Genomic DNA, 21,633 nt, shown 5'->3' with positions numbered 1-21,633 from the left:
TAACGAATTTCGCTGGGAGACGTTGAGATGTTAAGAGTCTCGTTAGGAGCCAAAATGTATTTTTCTGTACGGCGTATTTATTTATGTCATGATGGGAGTTATTTGATTTCAAAAGGTCAAAAAGATCTTTAAATTGGTTGTTTGCTCCAACAAAGTTAGATTTATTATCTGAGTATACATGCTGCGGAATTCCTTGGCGAGCTATAAAGCGTTTAAAACCACTGAGAAGTCTCTCAGTTGAGAGATCGTTGATTATTTTGATATGCACGGCTTTGGATCTCTTAGATTCAAAAACACAGCCGCATCCTTTTACCTTGTTCCAATTCCAAATTTTTTTTTTTTAAGACTCGCGAGAACCTTATACATGTAAGGCATAGCATGTTGGCTAAGGCAACTCGAGTGCGTATCGAAAACATCAATAGCATAAGACTACACTAAGGAGCGAGGTACAGCAAAGGAGACCCGCCGAAAGTGGTTTCAGCGATAGCAGAGAAAGTAGAAATTGCAATATCCTACTGGCTAAAAACTTATTCATGTAGTTTAAGGAAACACTGGATGTTACCGCACGAAGCATTAGGGAATTCCGAAGCAGCAGTAACAATTATCAGTGATGGATGTCAGTTATTTATCAGTAATATAATTAACGCTGAACCTTGTTCAAGTGAACCGAGTAAATTGTATTTAAATAAACAAATGATTATTAATTTGCTTTAATAAAGAAATGTATTAAGTAAAATTATCCTCATTATTTAAATAAAGATTATTATTCAAATAAAAAAAGCAAATAAAGCTTACGAGCTGAATCCTAAGAGACCAATGAACGACACTTAAATAAGACAGTTAAGACCATACACTAAACAAGTCCAGTCATAGCACTATTTTGGTTAAAGCCTTGCCACGCATTGCTACACTATCCGAATCTGCACAGGAGTGTATAATGAAGTTGAAAAAATTCTTAAAAGAGAGCCATTCATCAACATTTCCATTAAAAAACGGAATCTTGGTTATTAAAAGCTTTAGAAGTTTTTGCCTATCTGCAAACGTCAAATTTGCTAAAGCGGTAAAGAAAAAATCAGCTGGGAGAGGAGGCCACAGTGCCTAGAGTTGGCCTGCGATTAACAAACACTTGTTTCGCAAACCTGCTCATTCAGCCAAACGTTCGTGCTCTGATTTGAGAGAGGCCAACTCATTATAAAAATCTTTTAAAAGCTCCAAACGAAAAGTTGCATTATTCGCGAAAACGAGTGTGTCATGAAGCGTGGCTTTAGTTTTCGATAATTTGCCATTAAAATCCAACCCCTTTTGCAAAATGAATGCAATGCACTTCACTTGATTCATTCGAAAAATCAATATCTTAAATACGGTTAGATTACTAAACAAATTATTAAAAAATACAAATAATGCATGGAGTGTGACGCACTGAAAGCAAGGTAAAGCACAAGGTCAAGTATACGATCTATTATATGGAAGAGCTATCCATGCGCGCGACAACATGAACAATTAAAAAAAAGAGATACCAAGGATAAGGGACTTGTCTCTTTTAACTATGACGACAGTTGCGCACAAGGAGGGCGAGGGGGTCCACCACTGGAGGGAAAAAAGGGTATGGTGCGTGGCATTGGAAGGATAAAACAATGGCAGTGACAGCATACGCTGTTCTCATACGACTGACAGGCCTTGATGTTGTTGTAACGCAGTGTTGATAATGAAGCGCCATTTAAGTATCGATATTCTCAGCTCTCAACGTCAATTATACCTCACAGGAGGCACCAAAAAATGTATCGTATAAAACTATTAAAGAAGAATAAAATCTTGTGTTTTGAAATATGAAAGTAAGACCCCAAGGATTAAGCGTCGCTCTCATTATTACGTTAAGGTTAGTTAAACGACGCTTGAATTGTAAAAATTAAATAAAATAAAAGGCTCACATACAGGAAAAAGTCTTTTGGCAAGAAAATCTATTTTATTGACTTGAATCGGTACAAAAATAGTATTTTTTGTAATTGTAAGTAAGCGTCTAGATATATAAAAGAATAACATGTACCTTTTGGTCAGCGAGAACAAATGTAGTCCCTAGGTGGAAAGATCGGTTGATGCAAGCAGGCACTCGGCTTTTTTTAGTCTGCTGGCCAAACAGGACTAGAGTTTTTGTCACTACGAAAGTTTTCTCAACGAATTTCGCTGGGAGATGTTGAGATGTAAGGAGTCTGGCTGGGAGACGTTGAAACGGATCTGCTGTTTAACGAAACACTTTTTCGTTTACGAGAACTGTCGAGAATTCAATATCTAATAAAGAGAAGATTATGCTAAGATACGTTAGAGTTGAAGGAAAATTCATGGAGAAGTAAAAGATGATAGCATGAAATTTCAGAAGTTGTTTGAGCACCAATTGCCTGTTTTTGTTTTAGAATGAAGTTCTTATGTCGCGTACTCGGGGGGGCTAGAATTTTGAAACCGACTGATTTTTTTTTTTGAAACGGAAGTGGTTTACCCGAAGTCTCTTCCGCTCAAGTATTCCCCCTTACCCCATCCCCCTCACCTACTGTTCTCTACACACTTTCCCTCACCCCCCCTATATATGTGTGTCTGCCAACCGTGCCGTGTTACTCTTCTGCACACTTTTGCCCACCATTCTCCCTCACACTCCCAAGCAATTAATTTTTAAACAAATTTTAATTTTATTTTTTGATAATAATTTTGATTTTACAATTCTCGAAAAAAAAAAAACAAAAAACACGTCCCAGCAAAGAGATTTAAACCCTCGACCACCTGCATATGAGTCCAGTACCTTAACCACTCTGCTACGAGCGCTGCTGACCATAGAAACTCGGTTTCTTGTACTTATCGTGTGGTTCGTAACCATAATATTCCATTTTTAATAAAATGTAAGTAATAAGATTGAATATGAAAAAAAAGAAATGAAATATGAAAAAAAAAATTATGAAAACAATAATACTAATAAATATAATGAAATATGAACAAATAAAATGTAATATTAAAAAATAATGAAATGAAATATGAAAAAAAAGAGAAATGACAAAAACAAAAAAAGGCAATAAAAAATAAAAGATTAAATAAAAAAATTAACAAAAAATTGATATAAAAAAAGAACAAAAGAATAAGAATAAATAAAAAAATTGAAAAACAAAAAATTTAATAAATGACTAAAATATAAAGAGAATTAAAACAGCAAACCAAGGAGGATAAATGGGTCATGGGACCCACAGTAAAAACGAAGTTCTTTAAACATGACATGAGTATAAAAACACAATTTCTCAAGTAACAAGGGGGTCGCCAGACCCGTAGAAAGAACGAAGCTCGTTAGTACTGCATTCGTGTAGTTCACTAAACAAAAACTTGAAAAACAAATAAAGTAAAAAAAAAATATTGCGATTCTTATTCGATTGTATTACGTGCGTGTACTATGTCATTTGTATATGTGCAAGGTATAAAAGCAACTTAGCTTGAAACTCTGACTACATTACGATTTTACATCCCTTTCGTAAGAGTCAGAGGTATGTTATACATGTAACTTAATTTGCGTTTATTATATTTAACTTAAATTTGTATTGCAAAGAATTTTGTTACTCATAGATTTTTGTACCTGATGAGGGCTGGGACCTTGTCCAAACGGCCGAAACGTCGTTTGGTTTTTTAATAAATTCAAAATATGACAGTACCACCATTGGACGTTGTTTTTAATTATTTACCTACTGTCATTGGATGTTTTATGTGAAAAATAAAAATAGTTTAGTTCTCACGATGGTTGAACTTCGTGAGAACGTCGTGCATAAATACAGTACTCACGCAGTTTGACCATCGTAAGTACTGAACTATTTTTTTTATTTTTTCGTTTTTTAAGTTTTTGTTTAGTGAACTACATAAATGTAGTACTAACATTTATAGAGCTTCGTTCTTTCTACGGGTCTGGCGACCCCCTTGTTACCTGAGACATTGTGTTTTTATACTTATGTCATGTTTAAGGACCTTCGTTCTTACCACGGGTCCCATGACCCATTTTTCCCCCCTGGTTTGTTGTTTTAATTCCCTTTATATTTTATTTATTTATTTAATTGTTTGTTCTTATTTCTTGTTTAATTTTATTCCATATAATTTTTTTTTTTCATTTTTTTTTTTTTATATTTCATTTTTTTTTTTCATATTTCGTTTGTTTTTTTTCCATGTTTAATTTCTTTTTTTCTCATATTGACTTTCATTACTTTTTTTTTATTCTTTTGTATTTCCTTTATTTCATTTTTTTTTCATTTTTCTATTTATTTTTTTTTTAACACGGCAAGGGGGAAAAATGGGTCATGGGACCCACGGTAAGAACGAAGTTCCTTAAACATGACATAAGTATAAAAACACAATGTCTCAGGTAACAAGGGGGTCGCCAGACCCGTAGAAAGAACGAAGCTCTATAAATGTTAGTACTACATTTATGTAGCTCACTAAACAAAAACTTAAAAAACGAAAAAATAAAAAAAATAGTTCAGTACTTACGATGGTCAAACTGCGTGAGTACTGTATTTATGCACGACGTTCTCACGAAGTTCAACCATCGTGAGAACTAAACTATTTTTATTTTTCACATAAAACATCCAATGACAGTAGGTAAATAATTAAAAACAACGTCCAATGGTGGTACTGTCATATTTTGAATTTATTAAAAAACCAAACGACGTTTCGGCCGTTTGGACAACGTCCCAGCCCTCATCAGGTACAAAAATCTATGAGTAACAAAATTCTTTGCAATACAAATTTAAGTTAAATATAATAAACGCAAATTAAGTTACATGTATAACATACCTCTGACTCTTACGAAAGGGATGTAAAATCGTAATGTAGTCAGAGTTTCAAGCTAAGTTGCTTTTATACCCTGCACATATACAAATGACATAGTACACGCACGTAATACAATCGAAATAGAATCGCAATATTTTTTTTTTACTTTATTTTTTTTTCAAGTTTTTGTTTAGTGAACTACACGAATGCAGTACTAACGAGCTTCGTTCTTTCTACGGGTCTGGCGACCCCCTTGTTACTTCAGAAATTGTGTTTTTATACTTATGTCATGTTTAAAGAACTTCGTTTTTACTGTGGGTCTCATGACCCATTTATTTTCCTTGGTTTGCTGTTTTAATTCCCTTTATATTTTAGTCATTTATTAAATTTTTTGTTTTTTAATTCTTTTATTAATTCTTATTTTTTTGTTCTTTTTTTATATCAATTCTTCGTTAATTTTTTTATTTAGATTTGTTTATTTTTTTGTTTATTTTTTTATTAGACAAGACTTTACTTAATTATTGTATATGAAAATTTTCTTAGAAAAACAACTTAATAGATAAAGGGAGAGATTTTTATCGAATACTTCTCGTTTAAAGAAGTTATCAAAGCACATTAATCAAGAAACTACTTCATTTTTTTCATGTCTATATTTTAGAATTAAATTCTTGCATTTGCTTTAAAAACGAGCTAACTAAAAAAATTACAGTTTCTAATTAGAAGCACTAAATAAGCTATTATCTTTAAAATAAGCAGTAACTGTGAAGTAGGATCTTAAATTATTTCAATCAACGAACTTTCACCAAAAAAAAAGGACTGTTATGTACATTTTACTCCAAGAATTTTTCTAACAAAAACATTTTTCTGAATCCAAATATGTTTTTAATTTTTAACTATACAGTTTTTTCTTAATCTATAAAAAATTGTAAACACCGAAAATTTACAACAAATGTTTTAAAACCTTAAATGACTATTAATACAAAAAATGCATCTTCATTACTCTTAACTGTATACAGAAAACAATTTTTTTTTAGTCTTAGCGTTTTCCATGACAACTAACAAATTTAAAGTTGAAAAGAAAAAAGGATTTTTGTCTATACGTGGTAAATAGAGATACTGGTGAGATATTCTTTTTTACGTTAAATAGCACAGTTGATAAAATATTTAGGGCAAAAAAAATCTTTATTTCATAGTGATACATTAATGTAATTTTGCAAACTTGATACTAAATCATACCCAAAACATTGAAATGAATTTTATCTCTAACATTGAATAAAATTGACTAAAAAAATGTAGTTATAAGAGTTATTTAAATAACATGTTTAAAAATGAGAATGTATTTATGAAGTCTTAACTGTGCTTTGTAGAATTTTTGTAAAATTCTTTCTTCCAGTTTTCATTTTAGTGTTGAAAAATGGCTTTAGCAGTAAGTTTCTCTATCATGGAGTTCTGATAATGTAACTTACGATTTTTAGCTGGGAACCAAGCCACAGGTTTTTGTGGAGTGTTCAACACAAACAACTATATAAATATATACATATATATCTCCTTATATATCTCGCTATATTATATAGTTGTAAGGACGATTAACATACTCTCCCACTAACTGTTTAACACTGCTATTTTACAGCCTCTCTCCCCTTACCTAATTTCCCTCGCAAACTGAGGGTAAAATTTATTACTGTCAATACTTTTAGATCCAATTAAACAATTTTTGGAGTCTGCTGAATCTCTTGGCTCTCTCTAACCCCTTGAACAGTTGTCAGACTTCAACCACTCCCCTTGCTCTCCTTGACCCCTCAAATATGAAAAAAATTTTGGTAATTTGTTTGTTATTTTACCTCAATCAAACTCTCCGTCATTTGTTCGACCAACCTGTGACCTCTCCCTCCCCCCCAAAGAATTTAAGTGCCCTTTTTTATTTCCTCTCCACAGCTACAGCGCTGTATAAAGTATTTACATGAAACCGTTCCAGCACTCCACACAATACAAGGGAGAATTCCACAGATTTGCCTGTTACTGTAACCTCATAAAATTCTTCTAAATTTTTTCTTAATCTATCCTCTGTAATGTATGTAAGCGACTATTATCCTTACGGATAGGTAATAGTAAGCAATTTGAGTTGCCCCTAGGGACAGCATGCAGCAAAAAACGTTAGCCAAGCGAAGGAGGTAGTTGCTGGCTGCGTGGGGATATCGATAGCCGCAATATCATACATACATTCTTAAAAATTTCTAAACTATGTGACTTGTGGAGATCTAATGTGCATTTTTTATATTATATATTTACGTAGAGCTTTTTGGTAAGGGAGCACTGGTGTCATAATCATTGATTGATACTTAATTTCATTTATGTTCACGTACTCGTAGTTTCCATTGGTAAATAAATAATTATACAAGTATTGTTGTTACTTTATTTACTTACATGTACCGCTAAAACTTAACTACAATCGTGAGCCGTGACATCAGCACACTTAGGGCATGGTAAAAAAATCTTTGTAAGTACCATTTTAAAATGCAACAATTTAATTATAACTATAATTAAGACTAAGCAAAGAACTAAGTAAAGTACAACTAAATTTCTCAAAATTTATTCTTATCCTGAAACATTTTAAAATGCTCAATAAAGTATAAAATAAGATATAATACGTAAACACATACGGTTTACTAGATTTCATCTTCATGTTTTACGTACAATAAGATAGCATCCACAAAAATATATTGCAACGTAACTCGATCTATGAACAAAGCTTAAATCACTATGAAAAGATTTAAATCACTAAAAAAAGAGTTATGGAATATCTGCTGACATAGAAAGGGTTGACTGATCATTACAAGCAGTTGGCTTCTGCCAGTTAAGTTCACAAAAAACCAGTTGAAAAAGGGTGCTTGGGTACCCAAGTATAAAGTTTTTCTTCTATGAAATTGTATGGCAGATAATAAAATTATAAATATAAATATAAACCATTTTTAAGTGCAAAAATTAAATTGTACCTACAATTAAGTTAACCCCAATATACCTTTTATGAAACAATGTTATGTACAAACGTGGTGCAATTAGTGTTTGAATGAGTGTACCTACTTCAGTTGGGTGTAGATTCAATAAATATTTTAATCTTCAGTAACTGAACAGTCAGTTATAAACAATACATTATGTCCCAATGCAATATAAAAAATATGTAGGCTGGCCAGTATAAGACTATGCAGTTTCTTGGAACCTTACGATGATTTAAAAACAACTTCCTGCCACCTACGCAGATTACTTCCCTAAAGTCCCGCTCACATCTGTCTCATACGCTCAGACACTTACACCTACTCCATGCTTAATATACTTAATACCTAACATATCATTGCATCCAAACAGTTAAAACAAACCATCTTGTAGTATTATTTTCTTTAATACCATAGTATTACATGGCACTGGAAGTCGCTTCAGGACATTTATCACACACAGATTTTTTTGACAGATATTATTTAAACATCAAATGTATACTTAAAGTAACATATCAGATACTAAAAAAATAATGCAGATCGTTTAACTGTACTTTTTTATATGTGTTATTTTAAAGAATCGCAATTCGACTTTAAACCTTACGGAAATTTTACTTAAAATTACATTTTTAAGATCTTTATAAATCCCTCAATTCCTCGTTTGTATGAAAAATAGCTTATAGATGAATTGGTTTCACTTTTAAATAAATCTATCATTTTTTTTTTAGTAACACAAGGAACAAGGAGTCAAGTATGCGTAAAAGCGTGTATGAAAGAATATTCATATGAGAGAAATAATTTTCAGCGTTGCTGCATATATTTGCGCTCCTCCCACTTCTCTGAACTTTTCCCCTACTAACTATGTGATAAACGTCTTTAAGTTGAAAAATTACCTAAATTATGAAGAAAAACTTGTGAAAGAAGAAAACGCAACAAAAATAAGTTATTGTATTTAAACAGTACAGAAAATTATTTTTCTAATGTTTAAAAATTTTTTAAAGTTGTAAAAAAATTGCGTAAAGAATTATTTATTTATTTTAAAAGTAACAATTAAATAAAAAGTCAATTTACCTTTATTATTAAATAAAAAAGCTGCTTTGTTAAAATATAATAATTTCAGAGATTGCAAAAAAACGTTTACTAAGAAAATTAGCTCATCAAAAAAATTATTCATTCAATACTGTCATTTATACCAAATTAACTAACAAACAGTAAATCAAAATTTACAGTGAAAATAATTTATAAATCTTTACATAAGTAAAAGTACTCAAATTTTCTGAATTGAGACCGCTCATGGCAGAGTGGGTAAGGAATTTGGCTAGTATAGAGAGTTCAGGGGCTTAAATATGTTTGGAAACTGTTTTTTTTTCTTTTTTTTTTTCAGAATTGCTGAAAAGAAATAGAAATAAAATTGAAAAAATTTAAAATGAGTGGTGTCATGAAGAGAAGAAGGGACTGGCACGGACCAGATGAATGGAGTGTGGTGAGAGGAGGTGTGGAGGGGACTAGACTGCTGGTCTAGTATTGCAGCATGATGAAGTGTAACTTCAGAAAAGAGAAATCAATGGCAAATCTTCCTTCTTATGTGACCTTTAAAGCCTTTAGTTAAAATGAGCATTTAATTTTTTATAAAAAGTCCGTGTTATTTTAGCCAGATCTTCTTGTAGAACATACTATCTTGAGCACTTCCAAAAATGCCATAGTCTTTCAAATGTAGCAAGATATACTATACAGTATTTTTACCAACCTGACAGTTGATTATAGAGTTTTTTAAGGCTTTGTAAAATGAAAATTCCAAACTTATTCACAAAAAATATATCTGTATCATTATTTGTTGATGGAAAGTTAGCGCGCGGAATCCACAGAGGGCACCACTAGTATATATGTATATATGTACACACATGTTGATGAAAGATGACTTCTGTAGAATAGTATATGTATGTGGGATAATTATGTAGACATCACAAGTTATGTGAACATTTACATAATTATACCGTTTTTTTTATATGTATTCTAAAAGCACGTAAGGTCTGCATAAGTCGCTTTCACTATGTGATATTACGTATGATATGTCAAAGAATTAGGCATCACAAGCTATGTTTACTGTTTTAAATGGGTCAGAAAACAATATCCTTTGACTTTGAAAATTTGGGGCTTAAACTTAGGAAAAAAAAAAAATTTATTAAAATGTCAAGGATTTTATATATGTTAAGACACTTTTTTTTCTAACGTTCTGAGTAGATGAGGAGTAGTCAACGTAACTAAATTGTTTAAGACAAAGCACTCAGTACCATTGTCATTAACACTATCAATATTACCATTAACTTATCGTCACTATCACTACTACGACCATCATAACAATCACTATCACAATTACGATTCAGAACAGTATCACCATCACTATTATTATTATCCTCTGTATAATTTTTATCATGAAGATTTGCATCATCATCATCATGGTCATCATTACTTTTACAAAAACCATCAAAACCAATACCTTTATCACATTAACATACGGAACACAATGACCATCACCATCATCATAATTGTTTCTATCCTAATTACCATTAACTTTACCTTCAACATCATCATCACCATTATTATCATCGTTATCCTTATCCTCATAGTTAATTTCATCATCATTGCCATCGTCATCGTCATCGTAATCGTCATCGTAATCGTCGTCGTCATCGTCATCGTCCTCTTCATCATCCTCATCATCATTATGGTCATTATTATTATGCTAAGCATTCAATACATCTATGTATTTTAAATGAATAGTTTCTACAGGTATAAAAGAAAATATAATAAGGGAGAGGAAGAAACAAGAACAAAACGCTGGTGATTAAGTGCTGCTACAAAGACAAATCGACAAGTAATAAACGTAGCGTGTACATCTATCTCCGACATAAGGTACGTGCTTGCGTAGGCAGCTACCTGTGAGAAACTGACTTTTAAGTTTGGAAATTCAAAGTGATCAGTGATCCGTTGGGGGCGAAATGTAAGAAAATAAATAAATACAAGTAAAGTGTATTTAAATTTTCTGCGTTGATTTATTGATGCGCAACGTTTCGCTGACAATATGCGTCAGCCTCATCAGGCTACAAAATTAAAATTAAAAACACACAATGAGTGATCTGGAAGGCTCAAACACAAAAATACAATAAATTTATTGTAAATTGTTACCGCAGATACGCGAGAATTCGTAAGTTTGGTTGACTTACTCGTCACCTGTCGTGCTGTCGACTGACAATCAATTACAACCACAAGCCAGCGCTTATATAGGCGGAGCCGCAAAGGTAGACGGTAAAGGGCGATGAACTCGATCGGGACATTTAAACTTTCGTAGTAAAGGAAGGTATGCTCTATTAAAGGAAAGCACATCCTCCTTTCTATTGATGTTGTGTTTATCGAGTTTTATATAAAGCATTTCAGAAATAATTCTTTTTTTATAATTGGATTCTTTGTCAAGGATTTTAAAGGGCGATCTTACTTGCCAGTACACGTTTTCACGGTGTGAATATTGCTAGGGTGAAAAACCTGTTGATAAAAAACAATTACCCTTTTAACTTTATTAATAAAAACATAAAGGTCAGATTAAAAAGACACAAATATAGTAATCATAACAGAAGCACTACAAACACCTACCCTCTCTGCAAAATTGGCATACCATATATTGACAATAATTTTGAAAAAATTTCAACCATGTTAAAACCCTACAATATTCACACTTACCCTCTTATTAACAATAAACTGCAGCATATCGTCCGCTTGGGAAAAGATACAACGAATAAACATAAACAGACAAATGTAGTATATAAGTTTTATTGTAAAAATTGTCCCGCGTCATATGTGGGTGAAACAAAGCGAGCGGCGGAGGTCCGCATCAGTGAACATATGAAAAGTAAAAACTCCGATTCCGTTGTTTGTGCACACCAAATCAATTTTGACCATGAATTCGATTGGGATAACTTTAAAATCCTTGACAAAGAATCCAATTATAAAAAAAGAATTATTTCTGAAATGCTTTATATAAAACTCGATAAACACAACATCAATAGAAAGGAGGATGTGCTTTCCTTTAATAGAGCATACCTTCCTTTACTACGAAAGTTTAAATGTCCCGATCGAGTTCATCGCCCTTTACCGTCTACCTTTGCGGCTCCGCCTATATAAGCGCTGGCTTGTGGTTGTAATTGATTGTCAGTCGACAGCACGACAGGTGACGAGTAAGTCAACCAAACTTACGAATTCTCGCGTATCTGCGGTAACAATTTACAATAAATTTATTGTATTTTTGTGTTTGAGCCTTCCAGATCACTCATTGTGTGTTTTTAATTTTAATTTTGTAGCCTGATGAGGCTGACGCATATTGTCAGCGAAACGTTGCGCATCAATAAATCAACGCAGAAAATTTAAATACACTTTACTTGTATTTATTTATTTTCTTACATTTCGCCCCCAACGGATCACTGATCACTTTGAATTTCCAAATTCACCGGAGGGCACCGATATATACTAGCAAATCATTAACTTTTAAGTTGTAAATCCTGTTGGGCGTTGTTCTTTAAATAAAATAACATGTACACAAATTAGTATTTTTTTAGTCCAAATAAATTCTTTTAACTTCAGTTTAACTAGAGCCTACTGAGTTTTAGTACAAATTTAATTATGTAAATTTAATTTGTTAATATAGTTTACACGTTAACAGTAAAGTAATTAATTACCCTAATAGGGCATAAATGAGATGGAGAAAGAACGTGTAACAAGTGTTAAATGAGTAATACGGATGAGTTTCAGGATTTCGTTAAAAATTGTTTGTTAGACACTGTAAGTAATTTACGTAGTACACACAGTATGAAAAAAGTTACAACAGCGACAGTGATAGCAGAAATTAAAAAACCAAAGAAAAAGAAACTGTATAAAAACCTTACTATAAGGTTAAAATTGCTAAGTTAACAAAGAAAGTGGAGGAGTTAGAGAATGCTGTGCTTCTAATTGATGGGACAGGTAAGGGTTATAACCAAAATTCGGGACCTGTACGTCTTTTAACTTTATTAGTCTCGTTTCGAGAAATCATAAAAAGACAAGTGAAATGTATAGGACAGACAGCAACTGGTGTAAATCACCTGAATCAAAGACTTCTCGTAGCACATGCTCAAGATACTACAAGTGAGTTAAGTGGTGTAGAAGGGCCAGAACAAGTGAAAGCATGGATAACTGAGTTAAAAAATTCTAAAATATGCATGCACGCACAGTGGACAATGAAAGGACATGGTTAGTACACAGTTAGGGTCCACGTGAAAATTCACAAAGCTGTTTATTAGATAAAATCTGGCGTTGTAACGGACTAAATTTTTCAGTATAGAAAATAGGAGAAGAATCAGCTCGCAGAATCTATTTGTGGGAATAATCTCTGTATTTAGTTAAGAAAAATTATACCTTGATAGACGAACTGGTCCAAGAATAAATGAAGGTTGAGAAAATCCATGGAACTCGTCGAGAGTGGGTTTTTAAATGCCACAACATAAAGAGGAGGGAGAAGGATCTCAAAACAGCTCTACCTTGGCATGGAAGCACACCGAGTTCAGAGAAATCATCAACAAAAGGAGAAAATCTAGTGAAAGCTCAAGGTTTAAAGAGGACAACAAGGCATTGAGGTACAAGAACATATTATAATTGCGGTCAAGAGGGACGTTTAAAGCGTGATTATTTACAGCAAAAGTAAGAGGTAACTTGTTATAAATATAAACAAATTGGGCACCTTCTGTCATGTTGTTCAAAGAGTAATAGCGTTGAAATCGAAGAAGTAAACAGAGTTTTGAATAAGTTTGAAGACCAAATAGAAGAAAAACTTATTCAAGAAACTTAGATTTGCTATAATACGTACACTACTTTATTAGACTCTGCAGTAACAGTTTTAAGCATCGAAAATTCGATAGTTTAACAAGAAGCTCTGAAAAATTTGAACGATGCAATGATTTTAACAAGTTTTTGGGAGCATAATGAAGAATTTCCCGAGTTATAGAAGAATTTATTAAATTAAAAAATTTTAAATCACGTTAATCACAATTAAAAATTTTACCTGACTTTACATAAAAATATCATGTAATCTTAAGTCATCCGTTAACTAATGCGTTAGATTCGGAATATATAAAAAGAGCCTATGAATTAACGTTTTTTGAATTTGACACGGATGTTTATTAAGGCAAGTTTTGTTGTAGGAAGGCGTATGCAGTAGATAATGTTACACTTAATTCGGGAAAAATAAGCTACAAAAAAATTAATTTTGATGACTAAGAATTAAGTATGCCCGTAATTGGTAGAGTGGAAAAAAATTAGAATTACTGCTGATCGAAGATTCGGATAATCTGTTTTAGAAATCAAAGCAGTAAAAGTTGTAGAAAAAAGTAAAAATCATATTTCAGCAGCAGAACTTATTATTAATGAGAATGTGAATTATGAGTAGTTACACAAGTTATTGTGAATACTAACTCATTGATCATTGAATAACTATTACAATTTCTTATATTGACTTCGTGTTAAACTGTCTTACGAGTAAAAAAAAGGACTCAAGGAAAGAAAGTCTGATAAAAATCAAAAAGATTCTTGTTTGTTGTGAGCTGGATTCTTAAAATAATGATCATAATAAGATTTTCAATTGTAACATTAATGAAGACTATATCTTCATTATTATATCATATAAAGCAACTTCATAAGCTCGTACGAATTATGTAGAATTTTGTGGTAGAAAACTATATTAAGAGAGATCTGTTTATACTGCTGGTGTTAAAAGTATCTAGACGAATCTTACTTTGACTGATCCAACATGATCTACTTGTTTTTTGTATAGTTCTCCTAGGTTACAAACGCTATTTTCTGATATCTATTATTCGTTTTTAGCAGGTATCCATCTTATCGTAATCATTTTTTTGTTGTTGAGGATACTACACAGGTCAAAGTCCAAGATTAAAAAGTTTCACAGAGAGGTAACTACCTTACCTTTACGAGTAACCGACATTTTAATTTGTTCAAAGAATCCTGAAACTTTTTTCAAGCCCTTAGCTATGATCAGTAATTTTTTTTTCAGCAATGACGAAACCTTGTACCACAGCTCCAGTCTGTTTAAAATTATATCCAGCCCTTATTGACTTCAGTTCTCCTGCAACCGTGATGAAAATTACTGTAATAAAGTTAAATGTTTCCTTACTATTTCTAACTTTCGTATAGCTAGCCTGTTTTTGTTTGTTTTGGACTTAGGTTTCACTATCTACAACCTTTGCTTTTCCTATTTCACTCTGGACTTCTTAAGCTGTTTCTCTTTTACTTAGCAATTATAAATTTCTCTAGTGCACCTTTAAGCGTGATTCTCTAAGCTAAGTACTAAAATTTTTCCATGTAATGAATTAAATATTTTTTAAATTTTATTGATTTTTTTGCTACTACTAACAGAGTCATTCCATTTTTAGGGTTTAAACTTTTTCTGCTTGAAATTTTCTGGAAAGTCACAATGCTGCTTTAATTTCATTTTTCCTAACTTCTGTGGTAGTAACGTATTTTGTACATATAACTTCAACAAGACTTAGAACTTTTCTTCTGTTAAATAAAGTAGTTGTACCTTCTAAGTTTACTGTTCCATATCTTTATGTCTAAAATTGTCCTTGTTAGTGGGGTATTTTTGCATCTTATTGCCCAAAAACCGTACGTTACAGCTAATCCTTAAAAAACTGTTTAAGCTGATGTAGCTGACTTTTTGTTCTGAACCAGTGTGCCTGAAAGTGAAAGAAAAACTACTCTTGTGTAACTGACACGTCTCTGAGCCCCCTCCTCTCCTATGGTCTGCAGCCATCGCCACATCAGGTTAAAATGGCCAGCAGATTTCCTGAAAAAAGTAACAGCCTGGGTTTCATGTCTTGCATTCACGTTCTTAGTTTTAAGTTATTATTACAAGGACCCTTCCCCAAGCCCAAAGTGGTAGAAAAAGTATTTGTAAAAACAGTTGGTCTAGAAGTAGTAGTAACATAAGTAGTAGTGGTTGTTTTGTGAAGGAAGGGGAAATACCTTAACGCACACTATAGGGATAGTGGTAATGTGGAACTCAGTAAATTTTTTTTATGAGACTACTAATACCCACTAACCCGTGGACCCCACTGACCCACTACATGACACACATACCTAGCGCTCCATAGTAGGCGGCATTCTTTGCAAGCGCCACTACATGCTTGATGCTTTCCCCCACTGATAAGTAAGTGTACTAAGTGCAGCGTGGATCCACATTGGCTCACACTCCTTAAAAAAAATTCGGCCACTTTACTTTTGCACCAGTTGGGCGTTTCTCCTGGCTTCTTCTAACGCTTGTCTGAGGATTGGGTAGCTTCTACTGCCAGTTTACTGTTTCGTGCCCCCTGTTTTGCACGGGAAATACCGTGCTGTACCACTACAAATTTTTTGCGGTCGTTGCAGCTTCCAGATTCGAAGCACAGCATTGATCGATCCTTCTCTTGACAACTAGGTTATACATGACCGTACCTTTGACATTTAATACATCTTGTTACAACCAGCCTTTTCTTGACACGGCATTCAGTGGGACATTTTGCTTTTTTTTACTCAAAATCTAATGTCTCAAGAACAAAAAAAGATAGAGCAGTCGTTTTATAAAATTTTTTTTGTAATTGAAAAGGGCATAAAGAAAAAATACTAGCAACTTTAAATAAATGAGAACCTTACCTGCAAATTGTTATTAAACCTCCATTTTCTAAGTCTCCAAAATTTTTTAAAGGATGAAGAATTAATTCTGTTTTACATTTCGTTTTTTATTAAATAGGTAATAAAGGGACAGTTCATAAATAGCCCAGGAAGAAGACCTAACCTACAAATTTTTCATAAATCTTTATTTTTCAGATACCTTGCGAACGTCGACATATGCAGAAGTAAAGATTTTTTGAATTATTTATCGACAAAATCTTATATCTCAATAACAAAAAAAGATTTAGTACTCATTTTTTATTATCTTTGTTATTAGATAGGAAATGAAGGAAAAGTACTGGGAACCAAATAATATGAAAACCTGACCTGCTAATTGTTGTTCAACGTTAATTTTCTAAGTATCCAAAACTGTTCAAGGATAAAAAATTTATTTTTAGAACGAAGTTCTTAATGTCGCGTACTCGGGGGACTGGAATTTTAAAACCGACAGATTTTTTTAAACGGAAGTGGTATACCCGAAGTCTTTTCCTCTCAAGTTTTCCCCCTTACCTTGTCCCCCTCACCTACTGTTTTCTACACACTTTTTCTCCCCCCACTAAATATGTATATCTGCCAACCGTGCCATGTTACTCTTCTGCACACCTTTGCCCACCGTTGTCCCTCACACTCAAATGTATGTATTCACTTCCAAAGTAGTACATAACTTGTTGCTCATTATTTTTAATCTAAGTTTAAACATTTTTCTCAAAGCAACACAAACTAATAGTTATTATTACTTTCAACGATCAATAGCCTTGACTTAAATCATTTATTGTCCCCTGATTATGTAAATTACCGTTGATTATAATATTTAGTTGAAAAATATTGCAATGAAGTTCTCTAATTGCTGTCTAATTTATTCATCTATTAATTAAACAATAAATTATCTATTGAATGAGAAAAAAAATAAAATAAAAAATTAATTGTTCATCATTTAACAGTTATGGATATTTAAAAAATTGAGGTTTAACAAAAATTTGCAGGATAGGTTTTCATAAGTTATCTATCTTTTTTGCTTATAAGATATTAGATTTAAAAAAAAAAAAAAAAATCTTTCAGTGTGCAGCAGAAGACGAAACCAACTATAATCTAGCCTACATGTTCAACTTCCTTAATGACTGTTTTGTCAAAGTTTAGAAGCACCAGTCTTTGTCCCTTAGCGTTTACTCTAAGAAGCTGAACCTTTACATGTTAGGTCCTGCTTCCAATAACCTTCTTCAATGACTGCATTATTTCTGCTTTTTTGACGATACTTCTCGAATCACGGACTCCTAGTGTTGTTTTTCTTGCAGTCGTTACTACCTTCTCTTGGCCAGTTTCTGACTTCTCTACATTTTTTAAGAAACTAACATTTTCCCACAATTGTCGAACATACCGAAAGGTCGGAATGACGATGGGACCAAGGAAGGGAGGGTTTGACTTTGTCCAAAAGAACAAGCCTCCAAAGCTCATTGAACAGTTCAACGCACAGGCACGCATTGAACATGTTCAGAAAAATATATAGCTTCTTCACAACTCTGATCTTAAGAACTTGGGACAGCAACCCGTTCAGACCAGGAGCCTTTCACCCTGGCGTCTCCGATGTCACCAACCTCAATTCATCGATGATTAAGAGAAGAACTTGGTCTGCTCTAATGTTCTCCCAAAACCTATCAGGATACTCCGAAAAGAGATAAGAGAGAGGTTTCCAACAGCAGCACTGGGTCCAAGCCACGTAGTCTTTTTAGCACGACTTAGTAGCCCAGGCTCCGCGTATCTTTATCTACATCAGCGATGAGTTTGCGCCAGCATTGGTTCTTGCTCAACTTGATCACCCTTGCCAAGGCCTTTTTTGCTTTCCTGTACGCAGCAACAGCTATCCTGGCGTCCTCACGAGTTCTGTGTCATTGTGCGAATTGTGACAGGTGCTACGCCTTTCCACGCAAGTCACCTTTCCAACAACAACATTTTCTCGGTCCACCAGTAGCACGAACGTTGACCTCTCCTAGCAAACCTTTTGAGCATACATACGTTACACGATTTCTTGACACGTCTCATAGTAAGCAGCACAAGGCTCTCACAAGAGCCTCGACCTCCACTGGATTTGTGATCTTGTTTAAATCAGTAGGAGAAGGCGCGCTTACAATGGCCTCCTGCAACAAATCTGGATTAAGTTTTTTTACATTCCACCAAGTAACGCGGCTTAAAATTACTTCACGCGAGCTCTCATGACAGTCCTCATAAAATAATGTAACTGACATACTGGTGATAACTGGCTGTGAAGTTCTCCAGGACTTGCCAAACGTAGTAGTAGTAGTAGAAGTAGGAGTTTTTTTTTTTTCTTTTTTTGTGGAGGGAGGGGAAATGCATTGAGGCACATCACAGGGACAGCGGTAGTGTGGGACTCGGTGGATTTTTTTTATTAAACCACCCATACCCACTAAACCCCCCCTCCCCATGCCGCATGGCTTTTGATCCACCCCGGAACCGCGTTAGCATTACTTCAGGGTGGAGCCACCAGGGATACCATCGCGTCTCAAAGCATTAACAAGCTAACTCGCCACCATTTGCTAGAGGTGCTGATGCTCTCAAGTCCTAAAAAGGACTCGGGGTCCCTAAGGACCAGCACCTTGTTTAGCGCTCCATAGAAGGCCGCCTACTTAGCCAGCACCACTATAAGCTTAATGCTTTCCCTTGCTGATAAGTAAAAAGTACCCAGCGCAGTATGGGTCCACATAAGCCTGTCTTTCAACTCAAGGCCTTTTTGCCTTATTTTAATTCTGCTTGGGCCTTATCCCTGGCTTCTTTTAGGGCTCTTCTGAATAAAGGGCAGCTCCCGCTGCCTGCCTCGTGCTTGTTGTCCGTTGTTGGGCAAAGGAAGCACCGTGCTGGATCTGGACACTCATTCTTCCAGTGGTTGGAGCTTCCATACCAAAAGTGAAGCTCAAATCTGTTTTCATTCTCACATTTGACTGAGACGTGTCCAAATCCCAGGCATTTGTAAATCTTGTTACTTCAATTCTTCTTCGAATTTGGCAGCTAACAAAGCCAACTCGTAACCTGCCTTCCTTTTCTACTTGTCTGGCAGATGCTTCGTCCACCTTAATTAAAGCCAGCCTCTGTACTCTGGCATTTGGCTTTAAGAGAGCAACTTCTGGCTCCTGGCTCTGATGTCCAAAAGTCCTATCGAAAGCCTCTTTGACCTCATCTTCCTCTACAATGGCATCCAGGTCTCGGACCTCTAATGTCACTTTTCTGTCACTTATTTTGACAGTACTCTCTCCCGCTACCAACTTTTCAATTTGCTGTGAGAATGCAGTAGCATTCTCTACACCTTTGGCCTTAATGAGTATGTCTCCTTTTTTTCGTAGTGACAACACTATGGACTGCCACTTTAGCTTTACCGGGATCAAAGTTCACCTTCATAGTCTTCAGAACCGTTGCAAAGGTCTGTCCTTCAGCCATCTTCACTACTACTGTTGTTGTGACGTCCACTGTTTTCTTCCGGCTTGTTTTGTCATTCAGGGAAATTTTTTCTTGTTTGCCACTGCCTGTTTTCTTTTTTTTTTAAGACATAGTCTGATGGCATTTCTCAGGGCTGTCAGATGGGCTCCGGTTTCTTTTACTTTGTTCTATTTGCTTTAAGGCGGTGTTCAGGGTTCGTTTCTGTACATAACGTTGAAAATTATCTCGCCTTTTTTCCCTCCACTGCAGGGATTTGAATGACGACTTCCAAGCGTTAGTATACAAATTTTATCCAGTAAGACAGCCTTTTCTTAGCACCTCTACATCTTGAAGATGCTTAAGCGCCGCTTTGAGACCATTTTTAACAGCGTTCGATGTGTTGCCGTACTTATCGTTAATCATTTGTAGCGTTTCTATAATGTCATTCGTTGCTGATTGGACTTAATCAGCAACTTGCTGTCGCTTTTCTCCGAGCCAAGTGACACTTTCTTCTTAACAGGCAAGCTCTTCCTGGTCCTAGTGGCTAAATACTGATACGTTGCTAACCTCGGTGTCGTTAGTGCCTATACTCGACAGGCTTCCTCTTCGTCTTTTATCCATAAAAAAGGCCATAGAACATTAAGCAGTCCCTGTTGGCCATGAGACACGTCTTGCCCCCCCTCCCAGAATCCATGAGGCCTGCGTCAGTCACTTGGGCTTTCACCGGATCGATACTGTTGGCGGATTTCCTCAGAGAGGTTACCACCTGGGGTACAGGTTTTGCATCGACGTTCTCCATATTTGCATCTTTATTAATATCGTACTGACCTGCGGAGGCGAGCACTACCGTTTTTTTCTAGAAATAAGTATTTGAAAAGGATTGAAACCAGGGCAGCAGCCCTCTCTGTTAACAGGGAAAACCGCTACTTGCTCAGGCTGGCCGGAATTGGCCACTCTCCCTCAGTCCCACCCGCAGAGTTTGCCCTGCGTTGAGTAACAAGTGTAAGAACGGTGTTTGTGTGTAATGTATGTATTTGTTTATACACAACAGTCATCCTAGCGAGACGAGTGGCAGGTGTACAGTCCCAAGACCGCGCAATCAACCCAAGAAAACGGGCTGGCGTAAGGCACTAAAATGCTGCCATATAGCCTCCTCAGTGGCAGTAAGCCTAAATTAGTCGGCCCACCACGTCTTTTTTGTTCATAAGGCGTACAGCCACATCAGATGTGGTTACCCAGACTTACCTGGGCCTCATCGTCCGGCTTAACCCGCAGCCAGGCCTCCAACGCAAGCCCAGAAAAGGACCCGCCACACGCAACCCAGAATAATTCGTTAGTGTTCCTGTGTTTGTTTAGTGAGAGTATGTGATGCATGTATCTGAGAAGAATGTTTGAACTGCCGCTTGATACTATACACGGCAGGTGCTAGTTTTTGTTTGCCCGCATCAAGCAATGGAGTGCTACCCGCGGAAGCAGCAAAAAGCGAAGAACAAGGAGCACAAGCAGAGCCGGCCCATGCATCCACACCGATGGAGGCATGGGGCACTAGTACCCCGTCCACATCACCACAGATACACACGCCAACGTCACACACGCCCCTCGATCCACGCCCCCGACCACCACCACAGAGAGCCACCCCAGCTGCCCTACGTCACCTCATATTTTAAGAGGATGCCCCTATCCGCCACAT

This window comes from Copidosoma floridanum, unplaced genomic scaffold (genome assembly GCF_036245765.1).
Source record: "Copidosoma floridanum isolate Cflo_tuat_1 unplaced genomic scaffold, Cflo_Japanese_pri ptg000021l, whole genome shotgun sequence".
In the NCBI taxonomy this organism is placed as follows: Eukaryota; Metazoa; Arthropoda; class Insecta; order Hymenoptera; family Encyrtidae; genus Copidosoma; species Copidosoma floridanum.
Note: the sequence above shows the minus strand (reverse complement) of the source record.